The 26,884-nt window shown below is 39.6% G+C and overlaps 1 protein-coding gene across 1 annotated transcript in view; it reads right to left on the reverse strand.

Moving 5' to 3' along the window:
- The window catches only part of TMOD3 (tropomodulin 3), an 82,641-nt gene extending 58,394 nt beyond the window's left edge, over positions 1-24,247 (reverse strand). The window contains exon 1 of the mRNA XM_047863551.1: positions 24,070-24,247. The gene's annotated coding sequence lies outside the window, so the exon portion shown is untranslated. The remainder of the gene's footprint in view (positions 1-24,069) is intronic.
- Between the last annotated feature and the right edge of the window lie 2,637 nt (positions 24,248-26,884).

Below are 26,884 nucleotides of genomic sequence, written 5' to 3' on the forward strand. Positions count from 1 at the left end.
AACAGTAAAAACCTGGAGTCATCCAAGATTATTGAAACTAACTTCTTAACTCTATACGATAGTAACTTTGTTTTAGGATGATTCTTCCTAGATCAGATTTTTCTAAATTAGGAAGCTATTTAAGAAACTAAAAAAATCAAGAATGTTTATTTCTTCTTTACACTAAGAATTAATAGGAAGCTTAAACCTCGATTAACATGGGTAACTCCATATTCTTAAGTTTCTCATGTTAAATTGCTAAGCCTAGGTTTGTTTTCTTCAAAATTTGCCTTTTTTTTTTTTAAGTTTTATTTACTTAAGTAATCTCTACACCCAACGTGGGGCTCAAACTCATGATCCTGAGATGAAGAGTTGCATTTTCCTCCAACTGAGCTAGCCAGGTGCCCCCAGAATTTGTCTTTTTAAAAATAAATATAGGAGCGCCTGGGTGGCTCAGTCAGTTAAGCGTCTGACTGCAGCTCAGGTCATGATCTCATGGTCCATGAGTTCAAGCCCCTTGGTGGGCTCTGTGCTGACAGCTCAGAGCCCAGAGCCTGCTTCAGATTCTGTGTCTCCCTCTCTCTGGCCTTCCCCACTCACACTCTGTCTCTGTGTCTCTGAAAAATGAATAAACATTAAAAAATTTTTTTAGATAAATAAACACACACACACACACACACACACACACACACACACCCCTCCAGCATGGCTAAAATAAAAATGATGACAATACCAAGTGTTGACAAGGACATGAAGCAACTGAAACTCTCATAAATTGCTAGTGGAATGCAAATCAATTCAAACACTTCAGAAAACAAGTTGACAGTATCTACTAGAACTAAACATACTCAAATCATAATGATATAGCAATTTCATATGCCCAAGAGACATTAGTGTTTGTTAATAAAATAAGATGTACAAATATGTTCAGTGCAGCTTTATTCATAATATTCCCAACCTGGAAATGATGCAAACGTCCATTACTATTTGTGTATACAAATGTACAGTCACAAACAGAACACTACACAGTAATAAAGTACTGGACATGTGCAAACACATGAATGACTCTCACATGTAATATGTCAAAAGGAATATAAAAAACTGGACATGAAATAATATATACTGTGCGCTTTTATGTATATGAAATTCAAGAACAGGCAAAACTAATCGATGGGGATGGAAATCAGAATAGCTACTGGGGGATATAGGTTAGGTAGGGACACTGGAAAACATTCTGAGGTGATGAAAATGCTATATCTTAAACTGGGTGATATATATGCAAGTATATATACATGAATAAAATTTATTAAGCTGTCCACTTAAAATTTTCTTCCTTTACTCTAAGTTATACCTCAAAATATTTCAATATACACCTGCTTTGCGCAAGTAACTATGTATCTGATGTTGAGAATTAAAGTCCCCACATAGAACAGATTGATTTTTCTTTAGCCATGGTAACAAGTAGTCATAAAAAACAAAACCAAAAAACAATTTGCCTTTGTAAGCCAATCAATCACCATCAGTCTCTCACTTCTGAATGTCAGCCAATCAGAAAGAGACTCACTCTAGTAAACACTCCTGAATGCCAACCAAATCATGCCTCTACAGATGATGTCATTATGGCCTGGGAAAAGTTTGCCAGGCCTGAAATTCCACACTTCCCCAAAACCCTATATAAATAAAAGATTGGTCTCATCTGCTCAGATAGACTATACCTAGCCAACAAAGTTTTCCCTCATCATAGTAAGTATTGTTTAGCTTTGTCTTCTCAGTTCAGATATTGACTACTGACTGATAGTCTCATTATCCTTTCATGCTAAAGAAAACTTCTAGTCCTTACATGTGTTTATTTTTAAATAAAAGTATTTCAATGTTGATACATAGCAGATAATAGTAGTTAGGATCAAAATACTCCCTCTAGATAAATACCCATGTAATCATTGGAACTGGATATGGCTCATCATCCAATAATTCATAAGTATCTACTTCAACTTGCTTTGGTTAAAAAAATAGTCAAATTAGAGTGCCTGGGTGGCTCAGTCGGTTAAGCATCCGACTCTTGATCTCAGGTCAGGTCTTGATCTCAGGGTCATGAGTTCAAGCCTCATGTTGGGTTCCATGCTGGGTGTGAAGCCTACTTAAAAAAAAAAATAAAATAAAATCAACATTGCATTTTCTTTTTTGTTTGAACCTGGCTTCAGAATAAATTCGGAAACAATTTTAAAGTAACTTAATTCCACCTGGAGATTTTAACATTTAAGGCATCTAAAATGCTCTCTCATTTAATATTAGACTTGAGTTTCATCTCTGCTGTTTTGAGGAACAGTCTCTTTGATGGAGAAGACTGGAGTAAAGAAAGTCATCTATTTTTCTTGGCATTATTAAAGCAGAGGCTAAGTATGAATATTTGTCAGGGACAGTGTGCAGCAGACTCTTCAACTGCAAGAGAGTTTAAGAGTCTCTCTCATAAAATCATTTCCCTTTTATGAGCTTATGAATTCTAGATAACACTAATTATAACCCAAACATGTACTTCCTGTCCACTGCATCCAAAGCACTATGTACACAGTATTTACCTTCTAAAAAGTAAAAACCATTTTATTTTAGTTGTATATAATATGTATTACTTTTATAGCAAATAAGGCTTTTTTTAAAGGGAAAAATGAATGCTAAATTCATCCTTCTGTTCACTATATCTTCTATACAATGAAGCCTAAAAGACAGTACATTTAAATAATTTTGTAGCGTTCTTCGGATGCTACTGTTGACCTAGATGAACCCACCTTGGAGAGAGGTAGTTGCTTTGCACACAGAAACTTAAGAAAATGGTGGTTAATTATTCTGTGTAAAAATTCCACGGAAATGAACCAACCCACATATGAGATTAGCTAAGTAGCCCCATATTTCCTGCCACTGCTACTGATGCCACCTCAAAATTTTTAAAATGAGATCTATAGATCCCAAAAGCACAAAGAAAGAAAATAAAATCTGAAGTCTGGAGGCATCCCAGATATACTTGTTAGGGCCAGAAAAAAGAAGAGATTTAATTGGAAGGTCACTGAGGGCATCCTCAAAGTAGAAAGCAGCCAGATAATTTGTGACTATTACAAGAAAATACTTCACAGGTTACTCACAACACTTCAAAAACAATCTTTCAATAAGATTACTGAGAGACTCTGTGGCTCCCATGTACCCTACTTCCTTCTCTGGCTCAAAGCAGCCAAACCAGCTCCCAGTCCTAGCCTACCTCCTCTCTTTTCATTCTTCTTGGTGGTGTGGCATCAGGGATAAAAGGCCAAGTCAGAGAGGAACCCACTCTGTGTGCACCACTGATGAATGCCAAAACAGCCACACCCTTAGCATACTCAGTTTCTCAGGACCAAATATTTTTCAGTCTTCTCCTTTTCCTTGGTTTGTTTATTTAATAAACTGGATAGGCTAGGAAATGCTGGAGCTTTCCTAAAAATTATTGTAAAGTCAAAAATCTTAAAATAGAAATGACATCATATGAACAAGTCTCTTAGGGTAATAAGGTTACAGAGCTCTTTATCTTTGCTGGTTAACCCAGAGTCTTCTACCAGTCATACTGTGGACAGAACCAAATATGATATGAGGTAGCTAGGGGAAGCTTAACAGTGCTCAGCCATCAATCAAAATGCTGAATCCATTCCAAGTGTATAATGGAGAGACCAATCTGAGGGCTTTCTTTCTCTTTCTCTCCCAAAGGGGAGTATCACTATGACTCATTGTTCCTCTTTCAAGAATTTTCTTAATCAACAGAGTTAGTAAGCATTGAACTATATACAAAACCCTAAAATAAACGAGGCTAGGTCTAAAAGGAATCATGCTGAGAGCAATCTGAATTTCATGCAGTGAACAAAAGGTGAATGGTAACATCTTTCTTCAGTTTCATCCCTTCTGAATTTCCTGGGCTTCAGATCAGATTCTTTTTTCCCTTCATTCTGAAAAGCTCTCCTTTTTCAACCTTACCAATTTCCACATTTTTAAATAAATATATATTTGTATGCATTTATTAAGCACCTATTACATACTTGTTTTTCTCCCCGCTTTATAAATGCTTCTCAAATGGCAATTTAAGACATCACAAGAATCAAAGATGGCACAAACAGGGCACAGAAACTGTAATACTCAATTGTAGATTTAATGTTAAATGTAGGTACATACTTAATAGTTTTAATTTTCTTTTGTTACACTGTTATTCTCTCTCAATTTTCAAAAGTAGTGACCAGCAAAGTTGGACATACAGCAAAAGTAAATCTGATTCTCCCTCGGCCTCTCCTGCCACCTTCCATCAGAGTATCGCCTGAGTGGCATACCGAAAAGAACCCATCACTGGGACGTCTCTTTCTTTACTCCCTTTTTCCAACCACGGGTACGCAGAACTCTATCCTCTAGCAGTGCTATATATCAACAATTGTGCCACAATAAAGATTAGGAAGCAAATTGCTGTTAAATTGAAAACATGTTTATATGGAAAAATATACTTCCAAATGAGGAAACTATCCTGGGAGAAATCAACTATTTTCAACAAAATGTGCCTACATGAAGATGTACGTGATGGTTGCTGGCAATACTTGCACATCTGCTGATTAACAGTTAATAAGGCATCAAAATATTTTGTATGAATGCTATCCCAGCATTTTAGAGACTGTAAAAATGTAAGACTTTGGTAAAATATGGGAGAAAGTGCTCTAAGGGATTACCAGAACTAATCTAGATCACCAAAATAAACCCACAAGATGTGGAAAATATTTTTTATATGAAGATTTTCCAAATCAATGACCATTAAAAAAGTACTAATGTATATACAGTATATAGCTACTATTGTTATTTGTGTTGTTTACTGTTATTTGTATTTGTAGCTGCAAAATAACGCACTACCTTGGTCAAAATGGCAAGCAATTCAGTAGACAAATGTCTAAAATAAAAAGTTCTTAAAGTATCTCCCTATTCTGTCTCATTCTACTAGTGTTTTAATCCTTCCTGACCAGATTTTGTTTTGAACCAACAACTGATCTTCAAATAAAATTCATTCTTTCGAAATAAAATTCTACTTTTCTCCCTTTTGGGAGAAGGTGAGTCTGGTTGGATTATAATGGGGATAATACAGTAGCACGTTTTAAAGTTTTAATGGGAAAGCCTTCAGTCTTAAAAACAAATGAAAAGAAAATTCTCAATTTTAGGTAGACTATGTAACTCAAGTCCCTTTTCTCTGCTAGCATAAGGAAAATCCTACCTTTAGACTGTCTGATGAATATTTCTCAATCTTTCCTGAAGATATAACAAACTAGAACAAACTTAAGTAGCGGATAGAATTCAATTATTACTCAAGGAAGAAAAACGACAACAAAGAATCCAGAATACCAGAATTCTTAAGGAGAAAACACCTAGCACTTAGCTCCTAGCACTGAACTGGAAGTCTGTAGATCTATGGACTTAAGAGCTCTGTGACTATGAGCAAGTCTCAATTTGCTTGGGTACATGAAGAATAACTAAAATATGGTCCCAGTTCTGACAATGGACCCATCCACAACGGACACAGCAAATCAAATAGCCTTTTCCCCAGGGAACGCAGACTCGGCCTCAGTCCTTGGGCAGCCATTACCAACAGAGGACAAGTGGCAAGAGGATGAAGCCTGTTCAGTTTAACCATAGGCCTCAATAGTCTCTGGTCTCTCTTAGCTCTAATAATCTATTACCTTAAGGAAACCCTATTGAACTCAACCTTGGAAAAAAATAGCAACGTGCTCTCATCACTGCCAAGATGAACAATGTTACAAGTAGGAAGGAAATATATGAAAGCTGAATCATGCCAGATAAGCACAAAAACAAAGTAAAATATTTCAGGAAAGGGACTTGAAAAACCAGAACAGATAGATTAAACAATGAAAAAAGTAAATAATGAAGTCAAACATGGGCCAGTGTTGTTGTGTAACGGAGAAAAAGTTAAAGTGGAATGACCATATTAATAAATGTTTTCCTGAAAAGTCACCAAATAAAGCAAATTTTTATTTCCTATTTTCTTGTAATAAAATAGAAATGTTTCATAAAAACATGTATTCCCAAAACATCATAAATCACAGGAATAGATGCAAAAATATTTTAGTTGCAAATTATACATTTTATTAATACAGTAAAAACACTAGAGTAGTATTCATTTCTGCCTTGTTCTTTATTTCATTTTCTCTTTTTAAATTTATTTTTTTTAATTTTTCAAGTTTATTTATTTATTTTGAGAGAGAGAGAGAGAGAGAGAGAGAGCAAGCATGGGAGGGGCAAAGAGAGGAAGAGAGAGAATCCCAAGCAGGCTCTGTTCAGCCAGCATGGATCCTGACGCAGGGCTCAAACCCACGCATTATGAGATCATGACCTGAGCCGAAATCAAGAGTCGGATGCTTAATGGACTGAGCCATCCAGGCACCCCCTTCTCCCACTTTTTAAAATTCAAAAGTATCTAACTATTGTTACTATTTTAATTAAATTTTAAAACCAAGATACTCAAGAGCAGACAGTACTGGAAGATATTACCAAAAAGACTTTAGAGTAAGGAAAATAGGTTAGGAAAGTATATTTGGAATTTAGGAAAGAGATGTGTGGGAAGCAGTCTTCATATAGGCTTTAGTTGCAGATGGTGATATCCTAAGGAATTTTAGACAGGTCAACCAACCCCATTATTCATGTACATCCATTCCTCAAATATAATCCACTTTTCTTTTACAATGAGTGACTGTAAGGGTTAACAAATGACTCTTAAAATCCTTCCAGATCTAAGAGTTTAAGATCATTCAACTTTTAAAAATAAGTGCAGCGGTGCCTGGGTGGTTCAGTCAGTTATGCATCTGACTGTGGCTCAGGTCATGATCTCATGGTTCCTGAGTTGGAGCCCTGCATCTGGCTCTGTACTGGCAGCTCACAGCCTGTGGAGCCTGCTTCTGATTCTGTGTCTCCCTCTTTCCCTGCCCCTCCCCTGCTTGCGCTCTCTCCCTCAAAAATAAACAAACATTAAAATATTAATAGAAATAATTTTAAAAAACAAAAAAATAAAAATAAATGCAAAGTTCCACTTTGGTGTAAAAGCAAAACAACAAGAAGCATTAGCCATCAAAGTCCTACTAAAAGAATTTCAGAATGTTACTTAAGAAAAAACCTAACAATCTATGAGACCAATATTCCCAAGTTTCACAGCTTGGGACCAAAGGCCCTCTAATTGAAAACTCTGAAACTGGGATTGAGGCCAGTTTTAGGATGTTTTTTCCTTTTCCCTAAAGAAACATCAAGAGAAATAACTTCAACTTTTCTGAAGTTATGCGCAGGTCTTCAAAGCCTTGTGTTTCTGAACCCTGCCCCTTCCCAGGAAGGATTCCAGTACCTAGTGAAATTTCTGGAGCCTCATAATGAAAGAAGTAAAAACAATGTTTTACCAAGCCTTCTCTCCCAGGGACAAGCAAACTCCCTGCCTAACTCTAAGCTCTTGTTTTCCTGCTCTAATGAGCTTGCTTACAGTCACCTGACTAGGCTTCCTGTAATAGTGCTTTTACATTTCATTCCTTTGCTTAGAATCTTTGATTTGTTAGGTGTTTGTATTTTGACAGTTTCTCAGGTGATTTTGATAAAACTCTACCTTCCTACTTTCACTAAGAATTACTAGGAATCCTTGGGGAGCCTGGGTGGCTCAGTCGGTTGAACATCCGACTTCGGCTCAGGTCATGATCTAACAGTTTGTGGGTTCGAGCCCTGAGTCGGGCTCTATGCTGACAGCTCGGAGCCTGGAGCCTGCTTCAGATTCTGTGTCTGCCTCTCTCTCTGCCGCTCCTTTGTTCCCACTCTCTCTCTCTCTCAAAAATAAATAAACATTAAAAAAAAAAAAAAGAATTACTAGGAATCCTCTGCTCTAATCTGGCTGGCTTCCTTAGAGTCTCACAAGTCTCCTAAGTTCACTACACCCCTTTGCCTCATTTGCTTCCCACAACGGTCTGTACTTCTCTTCAACAATCCTCCCTACCCCATCCTCAAATTTCACTTTTACATTCTATCCAAACTCTGCACACCCTTCCAAGACTAGCTCAAGTCCACCCTCTCCAAATCACTTCCTAGCTCTTCCAACCCTACTTGGTCTCTTTTCTGAAGGTCAACAATGCTCAGGATGCACGGCATTTAGCCTCAATGTTTGCCAATATTTGCACCAGGTGTCTGGTGCCCTGACTAGTATGAATGCACACTCCTCTAGACTACGTCTCACGCCTATAATGGTGAAGACATTTCATACACCTTCACAGAAACAGCACACTTGTGACTCTTAAAGATACTACCAGTTTTACTCTAATTAATTTCAGGAGACCAGGGTCATACTAAGCTCTGCTACAGCAATTAAATTAATTTTCAGACTAACATGGAAAGCAGTTACAATGGTTTAAAAGGCACATGCCTACAATATGCATAATGTGTCTTGATGTCTCAAGGGGAAGATGGAGCCTACAGAACCATTCAAGGGGATTGTAGGCCCTGGAGTGAGGGTATAATTATCTTCAGGTGAAGAACATTGAGAGTAACTTACACCAGTCAATAGGCAAAAAGGAAACATTCTTCAAGAAAATGGCACTACCCCCTCAACCTTGACCTTGAGTCCCAAGTGTAGATAACCTCGATCTTAACAAGTTACTATATTATTCAGAATGAATAATCGAAGCAATAACCAACAGATGGATACTTGTAAGTAACCACATGGCAACCAGGAACAACAGCCACACATCCCACATAAGTGATCTTGGGAACAAAACGGGAAAAGGGCAACTATCATCTTCTAGACCAAAGATAGCACTGAAGAGTTTTTGATAGGAAAAGTCATTTGGTATTACTGAATTGTACACTTAAAATGGATGAATTTTATGGCATATTAATTAAGCCTCAAAAAAATTGTTTATTTTTAAAAAAATTTTTTTTTCAACGTTTATTTATTTTTGGGACAGAGAGAAACAGAGCATGAACGGGGGAGGGGCAGAGAGAGAGGGAGACACAGAATCGGAAACAGGCTCCAGGCTCTGAGCCATCAGCCCAGAGCCTGACGCGGGGCTCGAACTCACGGACCGCGAGATCGTGACCTGGCTGAAGTCGGACGCTTAACTGACTGCGCCACCCAGGTGCCCCTCAAAAAAGTTGTTTAAAACAAATTTGGTGACTTGACCTGGAGTATTTGTATGTGGTGAAGCATCCACATAATATTACAGGTTTTTACTGGGGTTTCAAGACAGAAGGCAAAAAAACCTCTGGTACAAAAAACTGAAATTTTTCATGATATTAAGATAAGAGAGTTCCCTATACATAATTAAAACTACAAAAAGACAACCTTTGAAAAATACATATAATAAAAACTAAACCACATAAAACTACTGAAATAATGAGGACCATGCAACTAGTGGGAACAGTTGCTGGGAAAGGAGAAATGGAAGAGAGTGGGGATGAAATGAAAAACTACTATTTTAAGACTGATGACAGCTGAAAAAAGCAGAACTGATGAAAGAAGGGAAGTTTTAGAAATTATTGCTATTGGCCAAGAAGCCTGGTTTACTGCCCTCAGGGTCATAAGGTTTGCCCTGGAACAGGTTCTTTTAAAAGGGGCTGATGGAAAGTTTTCCTTTAAGAGCAAACAAGGATGGGGCGCCTGGGTGGCGCAGTCGGTTAAGCGTCCGACTTCAGCCAGGTCATGATCTCGCGGTCCGTGAGTTCGAGCCCCGCGTCAGGCTCTGGGCTGATGGCTCAGAGCCTGGAGCCTGTTTCCGATTCTGTGTCTCCCTCTCTCTCTGCCCCTCCCCTGTTCAGGCTCTGTCTCTCTCTGTCCCAAAAATAAATAAACGTTGAAAAAAAAAATTAAAAAAAAAAAAAGAGCAAACAAGGGAAATTGAGAGAGTCACATAGAAGTAAAGGCAATTTAATGCAGGGAAGAAGAGGATGTTGCTGAGAGGACCCAAAACGAAAGTTGAGGATAATTTTTCTCAAATTAACACTTATCATACCAACTGAAAAAATAATATTTTTAAGTGAGAGAATAAGACTGTCTTTATCTTACATCTTAACACATTTCTTTCATTTACCTGAGTTTCTCATATTAACGAGGAGGCCATATGCCATATTCCAATATAATGGGGGTAGTGGGGGGGAAAGAATCAACTTCATTTGCATACCTATTATATGCCAGGTACTTTACCATATACATATCCTCATAAAAACTCTGCAAACTATCACTATCCCCATTTCATAAATGAAGAAACGGAGGCTGAGCCAATAAAGAGCCTGCCCCAGGATGTATAACTTCTTTCTCAACAGTGGATGTGAGATTTAAACATGACCCTAACACCCATGCTTTTTACACTGTATCACACTGCCTCTATAAAACACTTTCTACCATGGTTTTACTTTTATGTTACAACATACTACACATTAACAGAAGCAAATTACTGAAGTGACAGTAATTGGCAACAAGAAGTCACAGGCGGACGCAAAAGGGAAGACCAAACTATAAAACACAAAAGTGTGAAACTATTTAATGCAATTACCAACAGCCTATAAAAGTCAACAACCTCAGAAGGCAAGTCAATAGGACAGAATAATACCAAATGCATACAATGAATTCTAACTTCCACGGGGCGCCTGGGTGTCTCAGTAGGTTAAGCCCCAAACTTTGGCTCAAGGCATGATCTCACAGTTCATGAGTTCGAGCCCCCTGTCCAGCTCTGTGCTGACAGCTGGGAGCATGGAGCCTGCCTCAGATCTTGTGTCTCCCTCTCTTTCTGCCCCTCCCCTGCTTGTGCTCACTCTCTCTCTCCCTCTCAAAAATAAATAAACATTAAAAAAATTTTTAAAAATAAATTCTATATCCTCCAAATGATTTTGGTTAAATTAAATTTGAAGGACTCCATTTAAGATAGTCATCAACAAATGGTGCTGGGAAAACTGGACAGCTACATGCGAAAGAATGAAAGTGGACTTTCTTTCACATACACAAAAATAAACTCAAAATGGACTAAAGACCTAAATGTGAGACCTGAAACCATAAAAGTCCTTGGGGAGAGCACAGTCAGTAATTTCTCTGACACTGGCCATAGCAACATTTTTCTAGATATGTCTCCAGAGGCAAGGGAAATAAAAGTAAAAATAAACCATTGAGACTCTATCAAAATAAAAAGCTCCTGCACAGCAAAGGAAACAATCAACAAAACTAAAAGGCAACCTACAGAATGAAAGAAGAGATTTGCAAAACATATATATGATAAAGGGTTAGTATCCAAAATATAAAAAGAATTCATACAACACTCAAAAAACAAATAATCCAAATAAAAATGGGCAGAAGATATGAACAAACATTTCTTCAAAGAGGACACACAGATGGCCAACAGACACATGAAAAGATGCTCAACATCACTCCTCATCAGGGAAATGCAAATCAAAACTACAATGAGGTATCACCTCACCCCTGTCAGAATGGCTAGAATCAAAAAGACAAGAAACAAGTGTTGGAGAGGATGTGAAGAAAAAGGATTCCTTGTGCAATGTTGGTAGGAATGCAAACTGGTACAGCCACGGTGGAAAACAGTACAGAGGTCCTTCAAAAAGTTACAAATAGAACTACCTTATGATCCAGGAATTTGGGTATTTACCCAAAGAATACCAACATACTAATTCAAAGGGATACATGCACCTCTATGTTTATTGCGGCATTATTTACAATAGCCAAACTATGGAAGCAGCCCAAGTATCCATCAATAGATGAAGGGTTAAAGATGTGGTATATATACACAATGGAATATTATTCAACCATAAAAAAGAATGAAATCTTGCCATTTGCAGCACTGAAATCTCCCAGGTGGAGAATACAAATTCTAGGATGTTGGTGGGAACAGATGGTTACCAGAGGGGTGGTGGGTGGGGGGATGGCTGAAATGGATGGTGGGGATTAAACAGTACACTTACCATGATGAAAGAAAGAAAGAAAGAAAGAAAGAAAGAAAGAAAGAAAGAAAGAAAGAAAGAAGAGAGGTAGGGAGGGGGAGAGAGAAAGAGAGAGAAAGAAAAAGAAAGAAAGAAAGAAAGAAAGAAAGGAAGGAAGGAAGGAAGGAAGGAAGGAAAAACTTTATAATACTTTTTACAAAAAATGACACTTAGGGGCACCTGGGTGGCCTAGTCAGTTAAGCTTCTGAATCTTGATTTTGGCTAAGGGCATGATCTCAGGGTTCATGGGACAGAGGTCTGCATTAGGCTCCATGTTGACAGTAGGGGGCCTGCTTGGGATTCTCTCTCTCCCTCCCCTGATCACACTCACTCTCTCTCAAGATAAATAAACTTTTAAACAATGACATTTAAAATAGATTTAATGGGTGTGTGGGTGGTTCAGTGGGTTAAGCCTCCGACTTCAGCTCAGGTCATAATCTTGTGGTTCCTGGGTTCAAGCCCCTCATCAGGCTCTGTGGTGACAGCTCAGAGCCTGGAGCCTGCTTCAGATTCTGTGTCTCCCTCTCTCTCTGCCTTTCCCCCACTTGCATGCACACATGTGCATGTGCGCTCTCTCTCTCTCCCTTTCTCTCTCTACATTACAAATTTTTAAAAAATAAATTAAAAAAATATTTCAACCTTCCTACAAAGATGTCAGTTTATAACCTTGGACAACAGAGTCAACTATCTTTTGTCCCTCTGTTTTCTCATATGCAAAACAAAAATAATAACAGTACCTATCTCATGAGGCTGATATATTGATTCATTAAATGGATACATATAAATCACTTAGAACAGTTCTTGACATAGAGCAAGGGTTTGCTGTTAGCTAATAAAGTCATTATTAATTATTCTCAAAGTTCATTTTTAAGAAATACTTCATAGCTCATACTAGGTATATGAGATATTACTATGCTGTGATCCATACAATACAGTTGATTGCAGAGACTGGATGAGAGAGATAAAGACTAAAAAAGAGAATATAAAAAAGTGAGAGATGGGGGAGCCTGGGTGGCTTAGTCGGGTAAGCATCCAACTCTTGATTTCTGCTCAGGTCATTCATTAACTCAGCTCAGGTCATGATCTCATCATTGTGAGATCAAGCCTGCTCATGAGATCGATCGGGCCAGGGCTCTGAGCTGAGCATGTAGCCTGCTTGGGATTCTCTCTGTCCCTCTCTCTCTGCCCCTCCCCTGCTCAAGCATGCATGCTCTCTCTCAAAATCAATACATAAACTAAAAAAAAAAAAAAAATGTGAAAGATAGATTTACACAAAGACAACAGTAGAACGGAGGTGCTAAGTCACCACCTTGCCCCACTTCTACCAAAATTTATCTCACCATACTATAATCAGCTATGTCATATCTGTTTCCTTTACAGGCTATGAGGACTTTGAAGACTTATTTTTATATTATCAGACCATCATTGGGCCTGCAACATAATAGATAATAAATGTATAATAAAATAAGGGGGGGGGATCAGTAAGCTTTGAAATCGATGATGAGAGTAACTGATTTAACCACACCCTATTTGGACCAGTGGTCAGTCAACAAAGGCTGATTATCACTTTTTGCTCAATTGATTATCAACATTCTATTTTCCCTTTCTTTCTGAACCAGAAAATAAGTTTCAAAAATGTTTAAAAAAGTTAATTTGTTCTAAAATTAGAAATCATCCAAGTGATGATAAAACACATTTCAGTAATTTATTTTAAACATTAAAAATATTGTTCTGATTAGTCTGTTATGCCCAAAGTTAATCCTAATGGTCAAATGGTTAGAGAATCATAGCAATAAACAGGTACTAAATAAGAGACACAGGCACCTTTCAGCTGTTAATCTGCTGGATGCAGTGCAGGTACAAAAAAGTTAAGGCATACTCACTTCCCTCTGATCTCAGGTACCAAAGCAAGCATATTCGAGGATGTCCAAACCTAAGCCTCCTTGCGTGGGACAACCTTTACCCTAGGCCCTGTTTAGTATACAGCCTAAGCAACCATCAATGCCTCCTCCCTCCCAGATATTTGGTACAGGGGGGGATCCCTAGCCCAAGTAGGAAAGATCAAATCCAATTCTTCACCAGGAATATGGAAAGCTAAGAAACAAAATCTAAACTGAGAGATCACATGTCATCAGTCTAGGAGCAGCATCATAGTGAGTTTAAGCCACATTTAAGCTGAAGCTAAGGGGTAAGCACAAGCCTCGAAAGCGGAGAAAGCCAGCCCATAAAGGAGAGGATGCAACAGACTGGGGCTAGGGAGACAGAGAAGGGCACTTGCCTCAGGTGCAAGATTTAAGAGTGCCAAAAAACTCAGTAATCAAGAGAGGTAATATTATGGGGCGCCTGGCTGGCTCAGTTGGAAGAGTGTGAGACCTTTAATCTCAGGGTCATGAGTTTGAGCCCTACATTGGGTGTAGAGATTACTTACAAAAAAAAAAAAAAGATAGGTAATACTGTAACGCAAAGTATTCATAAAAATCCAAATCAACGTCCTATAATGGAGCACAGGCACAGAACCAGGCTGAGGAGAATCCATGTACACTGTAGACAGAGGAGGGAGCACAGGGGCTTTCCAAGGGCCTGCTCTGGGTTCCAGCTGAGAACCCAGCTACCTATAAGGGAGCTCAGTTGTCTTACAATAACAATCCACTACAACTCCCAGCCCTGCCACCATACCTTGTGAAAGGCTAGCTTTAAGTGGGTTGTGTTCCCTGAGACCTAAGAATCTTGACTAACACACTCTATTTGAAAATGAGACATGCACACAAAGCTTTTTTTTTTTTTTTTTAATCAGAGCAATATAAAATTAACTGACAAAAGAATGGGGCTGGTAATTAGTACTAGAGAAGTTCAGAGATCACTGTGGGTTGTCAGGGAAGGATAGATTTAGCTAGATAGAAGAGAAGTATATACTAAGCAAAGAGATCAAAGTACATGCTGGGGGTGGGGGAGGAATGAGAAGGGAGCCAGGGAAAGGAGTGGAAGAAAAGTAAAGGGGAAGGAGTGATCTTCACACACCCTGTTTTCTGGTGAAAGAAGTACAGTTCCATGCTTTTCTGCCTCCAACCCTCAGATCACAATGTTCATTACACCTGAAATACCTTTCTCCCCTTTTCTCATGTTCAAATCCTTTCGCATCTTTCAGGGACCAGTTCAAACAACATTTCTTTGAAGAGCCTTCCCTGGTATCCTACTCAAAAGGAAATATACACCAGAGCTAAGGTTTTGGCAGTTGGGGTTGGGGGGAGGGGGAAGAAGAGGATATGGCAGGGGGAAGGCTAAGGGGCTGAATGCAGGGATGAGTACTACACTCTGGAGAGCAAACTATACCCAGGAGTTCACCCGGGAACGCAGTCTGATGTCTAAGGAAAGTTAGAGATGGTTTGATAAGAAGTAATAATGGGGGCTCAAACAAAATGGCAAAGGAAAGGCAGGTGTAAAGGGTGTGCTGATAACTAACAAGGCCTTGCCGAGGTGAAAATGGGTGCCTGTCAAATAATCACATATTTATTGACATTTCCTAATCTAATTAAGCATTCTGCCCCACTGCCATCCCACCCCCACCTACTCCCACACTCCCACTAAGCAGGTATAATACCCCAGTGGCTATATTAAAGAGGAAACAAACAAGGAAACAAAAGAATTCTTTAAGAATACTAACTTGGGTTGGGGCATCTGGGTGGCGCAGTCGGTTAAGCGTCCGACTTCAGCCAGGTCACGATCTCGCGGTCCGTGAGTTCGAGCCCCGTGTCAGGCTCTGGGCTGATGGCTCAGAGCCTGGAGCCTGTTTCAGATTCTGTGTCTCCCTCTCTCTCTGCCCCTCCCCCGTTCAGGCTCTGTCTCTCTCTGTCCCAAAAATAAATAAACGTTGAAAAAAAATTTTTTTTAAAAAGAATACTAACTTGGGTTAATAATTACCCACCAAGACCAAAAATAAATCTTGGGGTTATTATTTCAAATTGTGCCATGCCTGCTCCAGGGAAAGAGCTGCCTGAATAGATGCCAGACTTATAATGTATACATTTGAGGGGACTCATCTCTTTTCACTGTATGCATATCAAAGAAATATTCCTTAACGACTCATTAAAATGGTAACACCACACCCAGAGAACCAAAATATTCTGTTCGTTATAGTTTTCCATATGGAAATCCTTTACCTTATAATTACAATTAATAACATCCTGCTCAAAGGGACTGCTATGCAATAGACTAAGGAGCTCCAAGACTCTTACTTGTATGCCTATATACATATTAAATAAATGTCAGACTGTTGCTTCTGTACACGTTAAATAAATTCAACTTGCCATCACATTCTAATGTCTCTTGTCTTGTGTGAGCCCTCATTTTCTCCCAGCTTGCCACGCTGTCAACCGTCTTCTCTTACACACTTCAGGAACTGTGTTCACCTAGATGTACTTGTAGTGGTATTAGTGCTTAGATATGTTCTGATATGAAACTGTTTATTTGGAAAGGGTTATCTCTATCAGTTACCTTAGTCTGTATGCTTGTCTTGGTGTGTTTGTGTTTTTTAATGAGTAGGTGTAGGTGTTTGAGCATATGTACCTGAGGGAGTGTATACCTTTACAGGTCAAAAAGCGTGCACATCTGTGAAGGAAACTTGCTTGTCCGTATTTCAATATTCTCAAATTATTAAGAGTATAAAGGCAAAAGAAATCAGTCACAAAAGACTATACTGTATGATTTCATTGTTATGAAATATCCAGAATAGGCAAACCCATACAGACAGAAACAGATTAATGGTTGCCTAGGTTGGTGGGGACTGGGGAAAGCGGGTAGCAACTGCTAATGGGTAGGGGGTTTCTTTTTGGTGTGATGAAAATGTTCTAAAATGGATTGTGGCGATGATTGCTCAACTCTGTGAATATACTAAAATTCACTGACCAGTACTCTTGCAATGAGTGACTTATATGGGATGTGAATTTCAATAAAGCTGTTACATATTAAAGAGAGAAAATAAGGAAACCAGAGTTGTCCTATATTTCCATAGAGGGGTAACATGTCTTTGAAAATCTTAACTTTGCTTCTATTTTACTTAAGCTTGGGTTTAAGATTCCCCACTGCTAAGTTCTCCAACTGGTATAGTCTCTGTCTCCAGCTGTGTCTTTACTAACAAGGATGACACACACAAGGATGACAACAAGGATGACACACATGTGGCAAAGTGTTTACTGATTATCACTCAATGTCTGAACAGAAAAGAACAGATACACTATGATTACAACCATATAAAAATATGTAAATGGATGAACAAAACCTGGAAGGAAATGAGGAAAAATTAAAACAGTTACACTGGAGTAATATAGTTGAGGTGATGTCTTTAAAAAATACTACTTCTTTCAAAAATAAAAAATAAGAAAAATAATAATAATACTGCTTTCGGGGCACCTGGGTGACTCAGTCAGTTAACCGTCCGAATTCAGCTCAGGTCATTATCACACCACTGGTGAGTTTTGAGCCCCACATGGGGCTCGGTGCTGACAGCTCAGAGCCTGTGTCTCCACCTCTCTCTGCTCCTCCCCTACTCGCACTCTGTCTCTCTCTCTCTCAAAAATAAGCATTAAAGAATAAAAAAAATAATACTGCTTTGTGTTATCAGTCAATAAAATCTGGTAGAAACAATAACCAACCTGTCTCCTTAGAAATTATTCCAGGACACATTCAGGAACTGTTTGTCACGAAGGACTGGACTGGAGTAGTGTAGTAGAAAGATGGAAACTAAAACACGTGGATTATATATATTTACATCTATTTTGACCAATCAATAAACAAGAAAATATTAATTTTCTTGTAGGTCTCTACAGCTTGCTCTAATAGAGTCCTAGATGATCTCTCCGAGCTTCAATCTCCTTCCTTCCCCCCGTATCAGCCTGGCTTATGGATAGGGTACAAGCAATACTGAAACTAACACTGCATCCATTACTTCAACTGCAGGAAAGCCATTTCAAATTCAAATTCATTATTAACGTTCCTCCATCAGAAAATATATGGTAACCAGCCCTGGATCAATCTCAATGTAGCTACAGTCTCAAAGAGGTGCATAAAAGTCTTTTTTTGTATTTTCCTTTTGTGTTTAAAGATACAGGGCCCATGCTTAAGAAACTAAAAATAAAAGCACAACCAAAATACAAAGTAGCTCTATTAATTTTCGGTTAAAATACCAAGTTGATCTAATGGAGAAAGGGAAAAAAAATTTTAAACCTACATTGCTAGAACAACTAGATACCTGTACGGAGGGAAAATGAACCTAAACCCCTACCTCCCATCTTGACACAAAAATTAATCTGCGACAGATCACAGACCTAGATGTAAAATCTAGAACAAGAATGCTTTTAGAATAAAACTGAGAATATCTCTGCAACCCTGGAGCTAGGCACAAAAACACTAACCATAAAATTAAAAACTGATAAAATGGTAAAAATTTTATAAAAAGTAAAAATTTCTGCTTATCACATCATCATCAAGAAAATAAACAGAAAAGGCACAGACTGGGTAAAAAATACATATCTAACAAAGGGCTTATACTCAGAATGTATAAAGAACTCCTATGGGGGCGCCTGGGTGGCTCAGTTGGTTAAGCATCCGACTTCAGCTCAGGTCATGATCTCATGGTCTATGAGTTCAAGCCCCTAATCAGGCTCTGTGCTGACAGCTCGGAACCTGAAGCCTGCTTCAGATTCTGTGTCTCCTTCTCTCTGACCCTCCCCTGTTCATGCTCTGTCTCTCTCTCAAAAGTAAATAAACATTAAAAAAATTTTTAGAATATATAAATAACTCCTACAAACAGCAATAAAAAAGATGAACCATCCATTGGAAAAAAAATAGGCAAAAACTTTAACTGATACTTCACAAGTAAAACCAACTGCTACACAGTAAAGCATTCAATATTTTTAATCAAAAAAAATACAAATTAAAACCATACTGAGGTGCCATTTTACAGCTTCTAGTGTGGTAAAACAAAAAAGGCTGACAGCATTAAAATTAGGCAACATAAAAAATGTGAAGAAACTGGAAGTCATATACAAACCACCTTGGACAACTGTGTGGTGGTTTTTTTAATAAAGTTCAACATACAGCTACCCTATAACTCAGTAATTCCACTCTTAGGTGTTTATCAAAAGAAATGGAAACATCTATCCATAAGAGACTTATAAAGCAAATATTCACAACAACTTTATTTCTAATAACCCAATCCTGGAAAAAAACCCAACCATCCATCAAGAACAGAACAGATAAAGAAATTAGGGTGTATTCATACAATGGAATACTAGTCTTCAATAAAAAAGAACCAAGCACCGATATACACAACAAAGATGAATCTCAAAAACATTATATTACAAGGGCGCCTGGGTGGTTCAGTTGGTTGAGCTTGATCTTGGCTCAGGTCACGGTCTTACGGTTCATGAGATGGAGCCCCATGTCTGGCTCTGGCTCTGTGCAGCCAGTGCGAAGCCTGCTTGAGATTCTCTGTATACCTCCCTCTCTCTCCCCCTCCCCTGTCCCCTATTCACTCGCTCTCTCCCAAGTCCCCTCTCAAAAAAACAAAAAAACATTATATTACATTAAAGAAGCCAGACACACACAAAAAGCATATACTGTATGACCATTTATGTCAAGTCCAAGACTAAGCAAAACAAATCTACGGCATCAGAAATACAGTCAAAAGTGGTTGCCTCCACTGGAGGAGGGTAGGTGAGGGAAACTGGAAAGGATCATGAGGAAACTTTCTATAGTGATGAAAATGTTTTCTATCTTATTTTGGCTGAAGTTACAGTGTATAAAACTTTAGAACTCCTCGAACTGGACACGTAACATACGAATGTTCAGCATTTTACTGAATGTTAATTATACCTCAATAAAAATACAAAGTAGCACTCTGCTTCAAGATAAAAGCTAATGATTTTGTTTCAAATAAAATTCTAGAATACGACAGAATAGACACATACATTTTCAATTATTTGCCACTCTGGATTATTCACATCTCTATTACTGCCAATAACAACGGATTACAGACACATACAGGCAGATACATATAGTATACATGTTCATGTTTCATTTTTCATAAATAGCAAATCTAGTTTGGTTCTTCACAATTTCAATATGTACCTAATGGACTGTTAGAGGTCAAGCAGACTTTTCTGTTTTCTATAGCATTTTCCTCTCAATAAGATCTTATAGTTGTGTGAATCTGAGATAAAAATGAGAATAAATGGGGCAGCTGGCTGGCAGTGGAGCCTGCGACTCTTGATCTCAGGGGTTGTGGGTTCAGGACCCACGTTGGGTGTGGAGATTACTTAAAAGAATAAAATACTTTTACATATATATATATATTTTTTAATTTTAATATTTTTATTTATTTTTGAGAGAGAGACAAAGCATGAACAGGGGAGGGGCAGAGAGAGAGGCAGACACAGAATCTGAAGCAGCTGCAGGCTCTGAGATGTCAGCACACAGCCTGATGCGGGGCTTGAACCCATGAACCATGAGATCATGACTCAGATGCTCAACCAACTCAGCCACCCAGACACCCCTAAAATTTTTTTTTAAAGGAGTATAAGTGAGACATGTAAATCAAATGTCTTCAAGGAAAGTCACTGACAGAACAGTGCTTTAGCCATTATGACAGCCTCAAGTATTGCCCTCAACTATTTTAATCAAGACAGAGTCCACACATACTTAAATTTAAGAGCAATTGAAAAGCTTGATGAATAGTTTCCCAGCTAATTTGATCTTTAAAAGATAACAGAGCCTAAATAACAAGAGCTATTACATTGGTACATCGGACTGACACTTGAAAAGCCACAGAACCATTTTCTCCTATTGTTTTACTAGGTCCTCCTTGGTCTCTTTTTCTTCATCTTTTCCCCTCCCTCTTTTGGTCTCTTTCCAGGTGTATTTTTATCCCTTATTGCCTCTCACTCCCCTGCTATTGCTCTAAATGATTTTCATATAGCCAGCTCACCCCAGAATCCAAATAAATAAATTTACAAAATCTTACTGTATTCTATGTACATTTGTCACACAACCAAATAGTACAGAGACTATAGCCTAGGGACAGTGATGGGAAGTGAGTTGAAAAAAAGGTGATTTCATTTGTTGTCCACCCCCACAACTGTAAAAGATCTCTCCTTAACACCCACTGCAGGCTTTTATTCGCTACACAGGGCTCATACAGTGCTCTGAACTATAAACAAGTACACGTGCCCAGTATCAGAGAGAGTAAGCTCCCAGACAAAACCCAGGTCTTATATGTCTGTATTCACTAGAAGCCTATGACAGCGCCCTGCACAGGATGGGGCAAAACACGTATTTGTTGAATTAGTGAAATACTGAATTAATGGGAATGAAAACAGCTGAGGATGGATGAGGATGAGAGGGAAAAAAAGCTCAAAGTACACAGCAAAGAGAAAAGAAGAAGAGAGGAGGAAAAAAGGAGAAAGAATAGAAAAAACTTGTGAAGGCAATTATTTTTGTGAGAATGGAGAGGATTATTTTTAAAAATTTTGAGAACTGAGAAAAGCCATTGCTATGTATCTAGTATCACAGTAATCAGCACCAGTCATAAAACGTCCCATCCTTGATATTTAAAGTGTGAGAGGGGCACCTGGGTAGCTCAGTCGGTTGAGTGTCCAACTCTGGCTCCGTTCACGATCTCAGAGTTTGTGAGTTCAATCAAGCCCCCACATCGGGCTTGCTGCTGTCGGCGCAGAGCCCACTTTCAGTCCTCTGTTCTCTCTCTCTCTCTCTCTCTCTGCCCCTCCCCCACTCACGCCCTCTCTTTCAAGAATAAAACATTAATAAATAAATATATACAGTGTGAGAGACTACAGCATTCCTTATGTGACATGCAGGGACCCTCCTTAAACCTACAAGATCCCGGGTCAGTTATGCATATTAAAGTCTGAGAGCACCACCCTACACCCTTCAAGTCCTTTCTGTTGTAGGGAACCTACGCTTTATTTAAATGGACCAGTAGCTGAGACTTGAAAAGTCTCTGAATAGAGTGAAAACCAATCATTGTAATGGGATGTGACCTGCACGTATTTAACTTTATGTATGTATTTACGTATTTAACTTTATGTATGTATTTAACTTTAGGTGAAGTTTTTAATTGCAAAATAATTTGGCCTGGAGGGTATACCACAAAACTTTTAAATTAGTCAAAAAATATGATTAAAAGAAACTGAGGGGCGCCTGGCTGGATCAGTTGGAAGATTATGCAACTCTTTATCTTGGGGTTGTAAGTTTGGGCCCATGTTGGGTGTAGAGATTACATAAAAAAATCTTAAAAAAAAAAAAAAAAAAAAAGAGGGCATCTGGATGGCTCAGTAGGTTAGGCATCAGACTTCAGATCAGGTCATGATCTTATGGTTTGTGACTCAGAGCTGCATCAGGCTCTCTGCTGTCAGCACAGAGCCAGCTTCCAATCCTCTGTCCCCCTCTCTTTGCCCCTCCCCAGCTCAACTCTCTCTCTCAAAAATAAATAAATTTAAAATAAAAATAATAAAAAAGAAAAAAGAAATTGAGCACTGGGACAGTAACATCCTAAGGAAATCATTTTTGTTCCTTCAGGCCTACCACAGGACTTGGAATGACAAATGTGGCCAATACTTCCTGAATGAAGAGAATAAATGAATTCTAAAAATCAGAGACATTTAGGGCTAGAATAATCTTGGGGTCACCTGGTCCGATAACCTCATTTTAAAGTTGAGCAAACTCCAGACACCTGGCTGGCTCAGTAGGTACAGCATGCAATTCTTGACCTTCGGGTAGTGAGTTTGAGCCCCAAGTGAGGTGCAGAGATTACTTTAAAAAGTAAAATAAAGAGCAAATTAGGAATCCTGAGTGGTTGGAGAGCAAGCAGGCTAAAAGATTTAGAATATACTGGATCTTACATTTTAATTATCTTTTTGTTTCTTCGCTAGAAATGAGTTGGAAAGGGGATTTTAAATATTATAATAAAAGCACTGTGGACTCTGAAAGAAGTGGTAGGGTAAAATGTGCCAAAGACTAGGAGGAAGAGACTAGCAAAAGTAAATGAGGCTAGAGAAAACTATTTTTCGAAGCCCGATATATTTTTTTGACAGGCCAATTAATTAATCAACCTAATCTGCCAAAAAATTAATCTGAAGGATTCTCAGAGAAAGAAACATGAGCTGCATGAAAATGTTACAACCCAAGGGAGGCTGCACATAACTAACTTAAATCTCCACAGGCTTATTTCCTGTTCAAGTATGACCTCCTGGGATAAATTTTACTGCAGTTCATTACCAGACGACTTTTGGTTTTAAGAGAAGCCAACGGCAAGTTGGAAATGAAATTCTTAACTAAAACATTAAAAAAAAAAAAAAGTGGCTGTTTCCCATTTGTTTGTAATTAGATTGAAGGCTTGCAGAGGAAAGACACCAACCTCATAAGCAAAAATACAACGACCCAGTCATGTCCTCAAAACACATCAACACACAAACTTCACAGCCGGATACAGCTGTGCTGCGCAGGAGCCAGGAATTTATTTTAAGGCAAAGGAGATAGATCAAAACCGATGAATGCAAGACCAGCCAGATTTTAGTGCCCCCCCCCCCACCCAAGGGTGTGACCTAAGGTTTTTTTCTTTTCTTTCTTTCTAACTTTCAACTAGCAGAAGCCTTTGCAGGAGTCTGGGTGAGAACACCCTTTTACGAGGATCGTTCCCCCAGCTACGCCTGGGTGGAGTGGAAGGGGCGAGTAGGCACGGCGAGCTCGCACAGCTTCGACAGGCGCGGGCTCCGGCGGGAGGGGAAGGGGCCGGTCCCGAACCCGAGAAGGCTGGGCCCCCGAGTGATTCATCAGCAGCCGGGGGTTAGCGCGCCTCCGGGCGACGCCCAGCGTGCCCCACGGCCCCGGATCGGGCCCGTTCGCCCCCCAAAACAGCACCCAACGCCTCCCCGCTCCCGGAGAGACCAGGAGGTAAGGAGGCCAGGGCTGGCGTCTGGAAGACAGAAACCTCTCCCTCCTCAGCCACCATGGCCGGTGCGACTCCCTGTCTGCGCCTGCAGACGGACTTCCTGGAAAGCACCGGGCCGAGCGTACCTGACTGGCACCCGCTGGAGCTGCTGACCTTCACAGACCCGCGGGGAAAGCCTGGCCTTCGTTTTCCAGCACCCGGCACCCGCCGGTCCGCCTGCGTCTGATTCTTGGGAGTTGCCGGATCCACTCGCCGGCTGCTGCCCCAATCCGACGGCTCTGTCCGTGCGGCCAGTTTCCCCCTCCGCTACGGACGCGCGTGCGCACTCCCCGGTCGCGGGGCATCCTGGGAGCTGTAGTTCGAGCGAGGAGAGCGACGCTCAGCGCTGATCCTGGTTTTTACAATCTGCAAGACGTTGGAAGTGGCTGCGGATAGCAAGTCTTCGTCCAGCCGGGGACAACAATCTTCACTAGTGGAAATATCTCCCCTTGACCCTCTGGGAGCTATAAACAGCAACTAGAGTCTCCTTGGTATAGAGTTCCACTTTGCTTTGACTAAAGAGGCACATGAGGCAGGGCTTATAGTTTGCCCTTGCTTGCTAATGCCAGCACGCGACATGGAGCCCTATAAACACATCATGAAAAACTGATAGAAAAGTAAACAAAGGCGAAGGAAGAGAGGGGCATAAACCAAGCAGATGTCATCTCAAGGGCGTTGTGGCCCTAGTAATTTCCTTAAGCATACAACCAGGGATGATGTCGCAGCTATAGCCCCAATATTCCCAAGCAGTTTTGGCTCCAACCTACCTTCCCATATCAGCCTCAAGCTCTACACCAGATGGTGAAGCTCAGCTAATAGAAGTGGGAGAAAAAAGCAAGTGCTGTTCAAAGGAGGGTGCTGGGGCGGATGGGTAGCCTGGAGGGGAAGACGAAGAGAGTAGCAATACCTCAGAAGACAGTTCTGTGTGTTAGGAAATGACTGTCTTTTATGCAGGGCTCTGTGGAGAGAGAACGGCAATGGCCTTCCATTCATTCCCTTAGTCACTCATTGGTAGTTTTTCTGGCCTGCTCTTCATGACTAAACCATTCCCAGGAGTAATGCTTAGTTTTGATACGCCTTCTTTCGAGAATGCAGCCAGGGGTACCTGCTCAGTCGGTTAAGTGTCTGACTTGGTTTCTGCTCAGGTCATGATCTCATGGTTTGTGAGTTTGAGCCCGCATCAGGCTCTGCACTGATAGTGTGGAGCCTGCTTGGGATTCTGTCTCCCTCTCTCTACTCCTCCCTGCTTGCTCTCTATCTCTCTCTCAAAACAAAAATAAACGTAAAAAAAAAAAAAAAAAAAAAAAGTACCCAGGAAGAGGATGAAGTGCCTGCTTGAGGTACATTCCAGCCAAACCTATTGTGGAAACCAACTAATGGTTAAACCTTTCCTGTCATTTACTTCTGCCCTTGAGAGCAGGAAGCACCCTAGGTAAACACCCTGGAATTTTGTACAATAGTACACATTAATCCCTGAAATGAAGATCACTGATGATTTGGAGTTTTTAAGAAAAAAAAAAAAACCTCCTAAATTGCGAATATTCTTAGAGGACCATCAACATTACACCTTGTGGCCATTGCATCGTATTCTCTATAGCATCTTAGTGTTTATCGACTTCTCAAATATTTTTGGAGATAACAGCTTTCTGAGAGCAACTTCCTACAGAATTCAGATTCAACTAATACATTTCTTGTGTACTTAATCCACACCAAGCACTGTAGCAGCACTAATATTTCATCCAATTCTCAATATAACTCTACAAAGAATATATGAGTATACTCCATTTCTACAGATGAGAAAACTAAGACTCAGAAGAGTTAAGTAATTTTCACAAGAGCACACAACCAACAATTGGAGAGCCAGAAATAAAGCACAGATATCAATAATAGCCAAATTATGGAAAGAGCCCAGATGTCCATCAAGTGATGAATGGATAAAGAAGATGTAGTATGCATATATACAATGGAATACTACCCAGCAGTGAAAAAGAATGAAATCTTGCCATTTGCAACAACATGGATGGAACTGGAGGGTATTATGCTAAGTGAAATATGTCAGAGAAAGACAGATATCGTATGTTTTCACTCTTGTGGAATTTAAGAAACTTAACATAAGACCATGGGGGAAGGGAAAGAGAAAAAAATAGTTACAAACATAGAGGAAGGCAAATCATAAGAGGCTCTTAGAATCAGAGAACAAACTGAGGGTTGATGGGGTGGGGGAAGGGGGGAGGGGAAAATAGGTGATGGGCATTAAGGAGGGCACTTGTTGGGATGAGCACTGGGTGTTGTATGTAAATGATGAATCACAGGAATCTACTCCTGAAGCCAAGAGCACACTGTATACACTGTATGTTAGCTAACTTGACAATAAATTATAAAAGAAAAAAAAAGAAAGAAATGAAGCACAGATATTCTGACTCAAATTCTAGCATGCTTTCCATTGTTGATCAGACTGATGTGTCTCCTAAATCTCATCAAATTCTTTACGCTTCATCTTAGCCAAAAGGCCAAGAGTGATTCTCATCAACTTCTTTAAAGTAAGGTGATCTGTAACCATGTCCATGGTATATGAATAAAATTCTCTAACAGTCCAAGGAGATTGTACTCTAACTGGATGAGGTGACTTATTTGATCTGGATACATTTGATAGTTCTATATGTCATTATAAATTAACATATAGGTATTTCGACTTACCATCAAGTCTGTTGAGAATTCCTGCAACACCTCTGGGGCATTGCTCCTGGGGAAAGTGACAAAACGGAATTCCTGAACAAGCAAAACAGAGGGCTACAGCCATCCAGATATGGTTTGTTTTAAGAAGGCTTTTCCTCATGGGACGCCTAGGCGGATCAGTCGGGTAAACATCCGAGTCTTGATCTTGGCTCAGGTCATGATCTC

This window comes from Prionailurus viverrinus, chromosome B3 (genome assembly GCF_022837055.1).
Source record: "Prionailurus viverrinus isolate Anna chromosome B3, UM_Priviv_1.0, whole genome shotgun sequence".
NCBI classification, from domain to species: domain Eukaryota; kingdom Metazoa; phylum Chordata; class Mammalia; order Carnivora; family Felidae; genus Prionailurus; species Prionailurus viverrinus.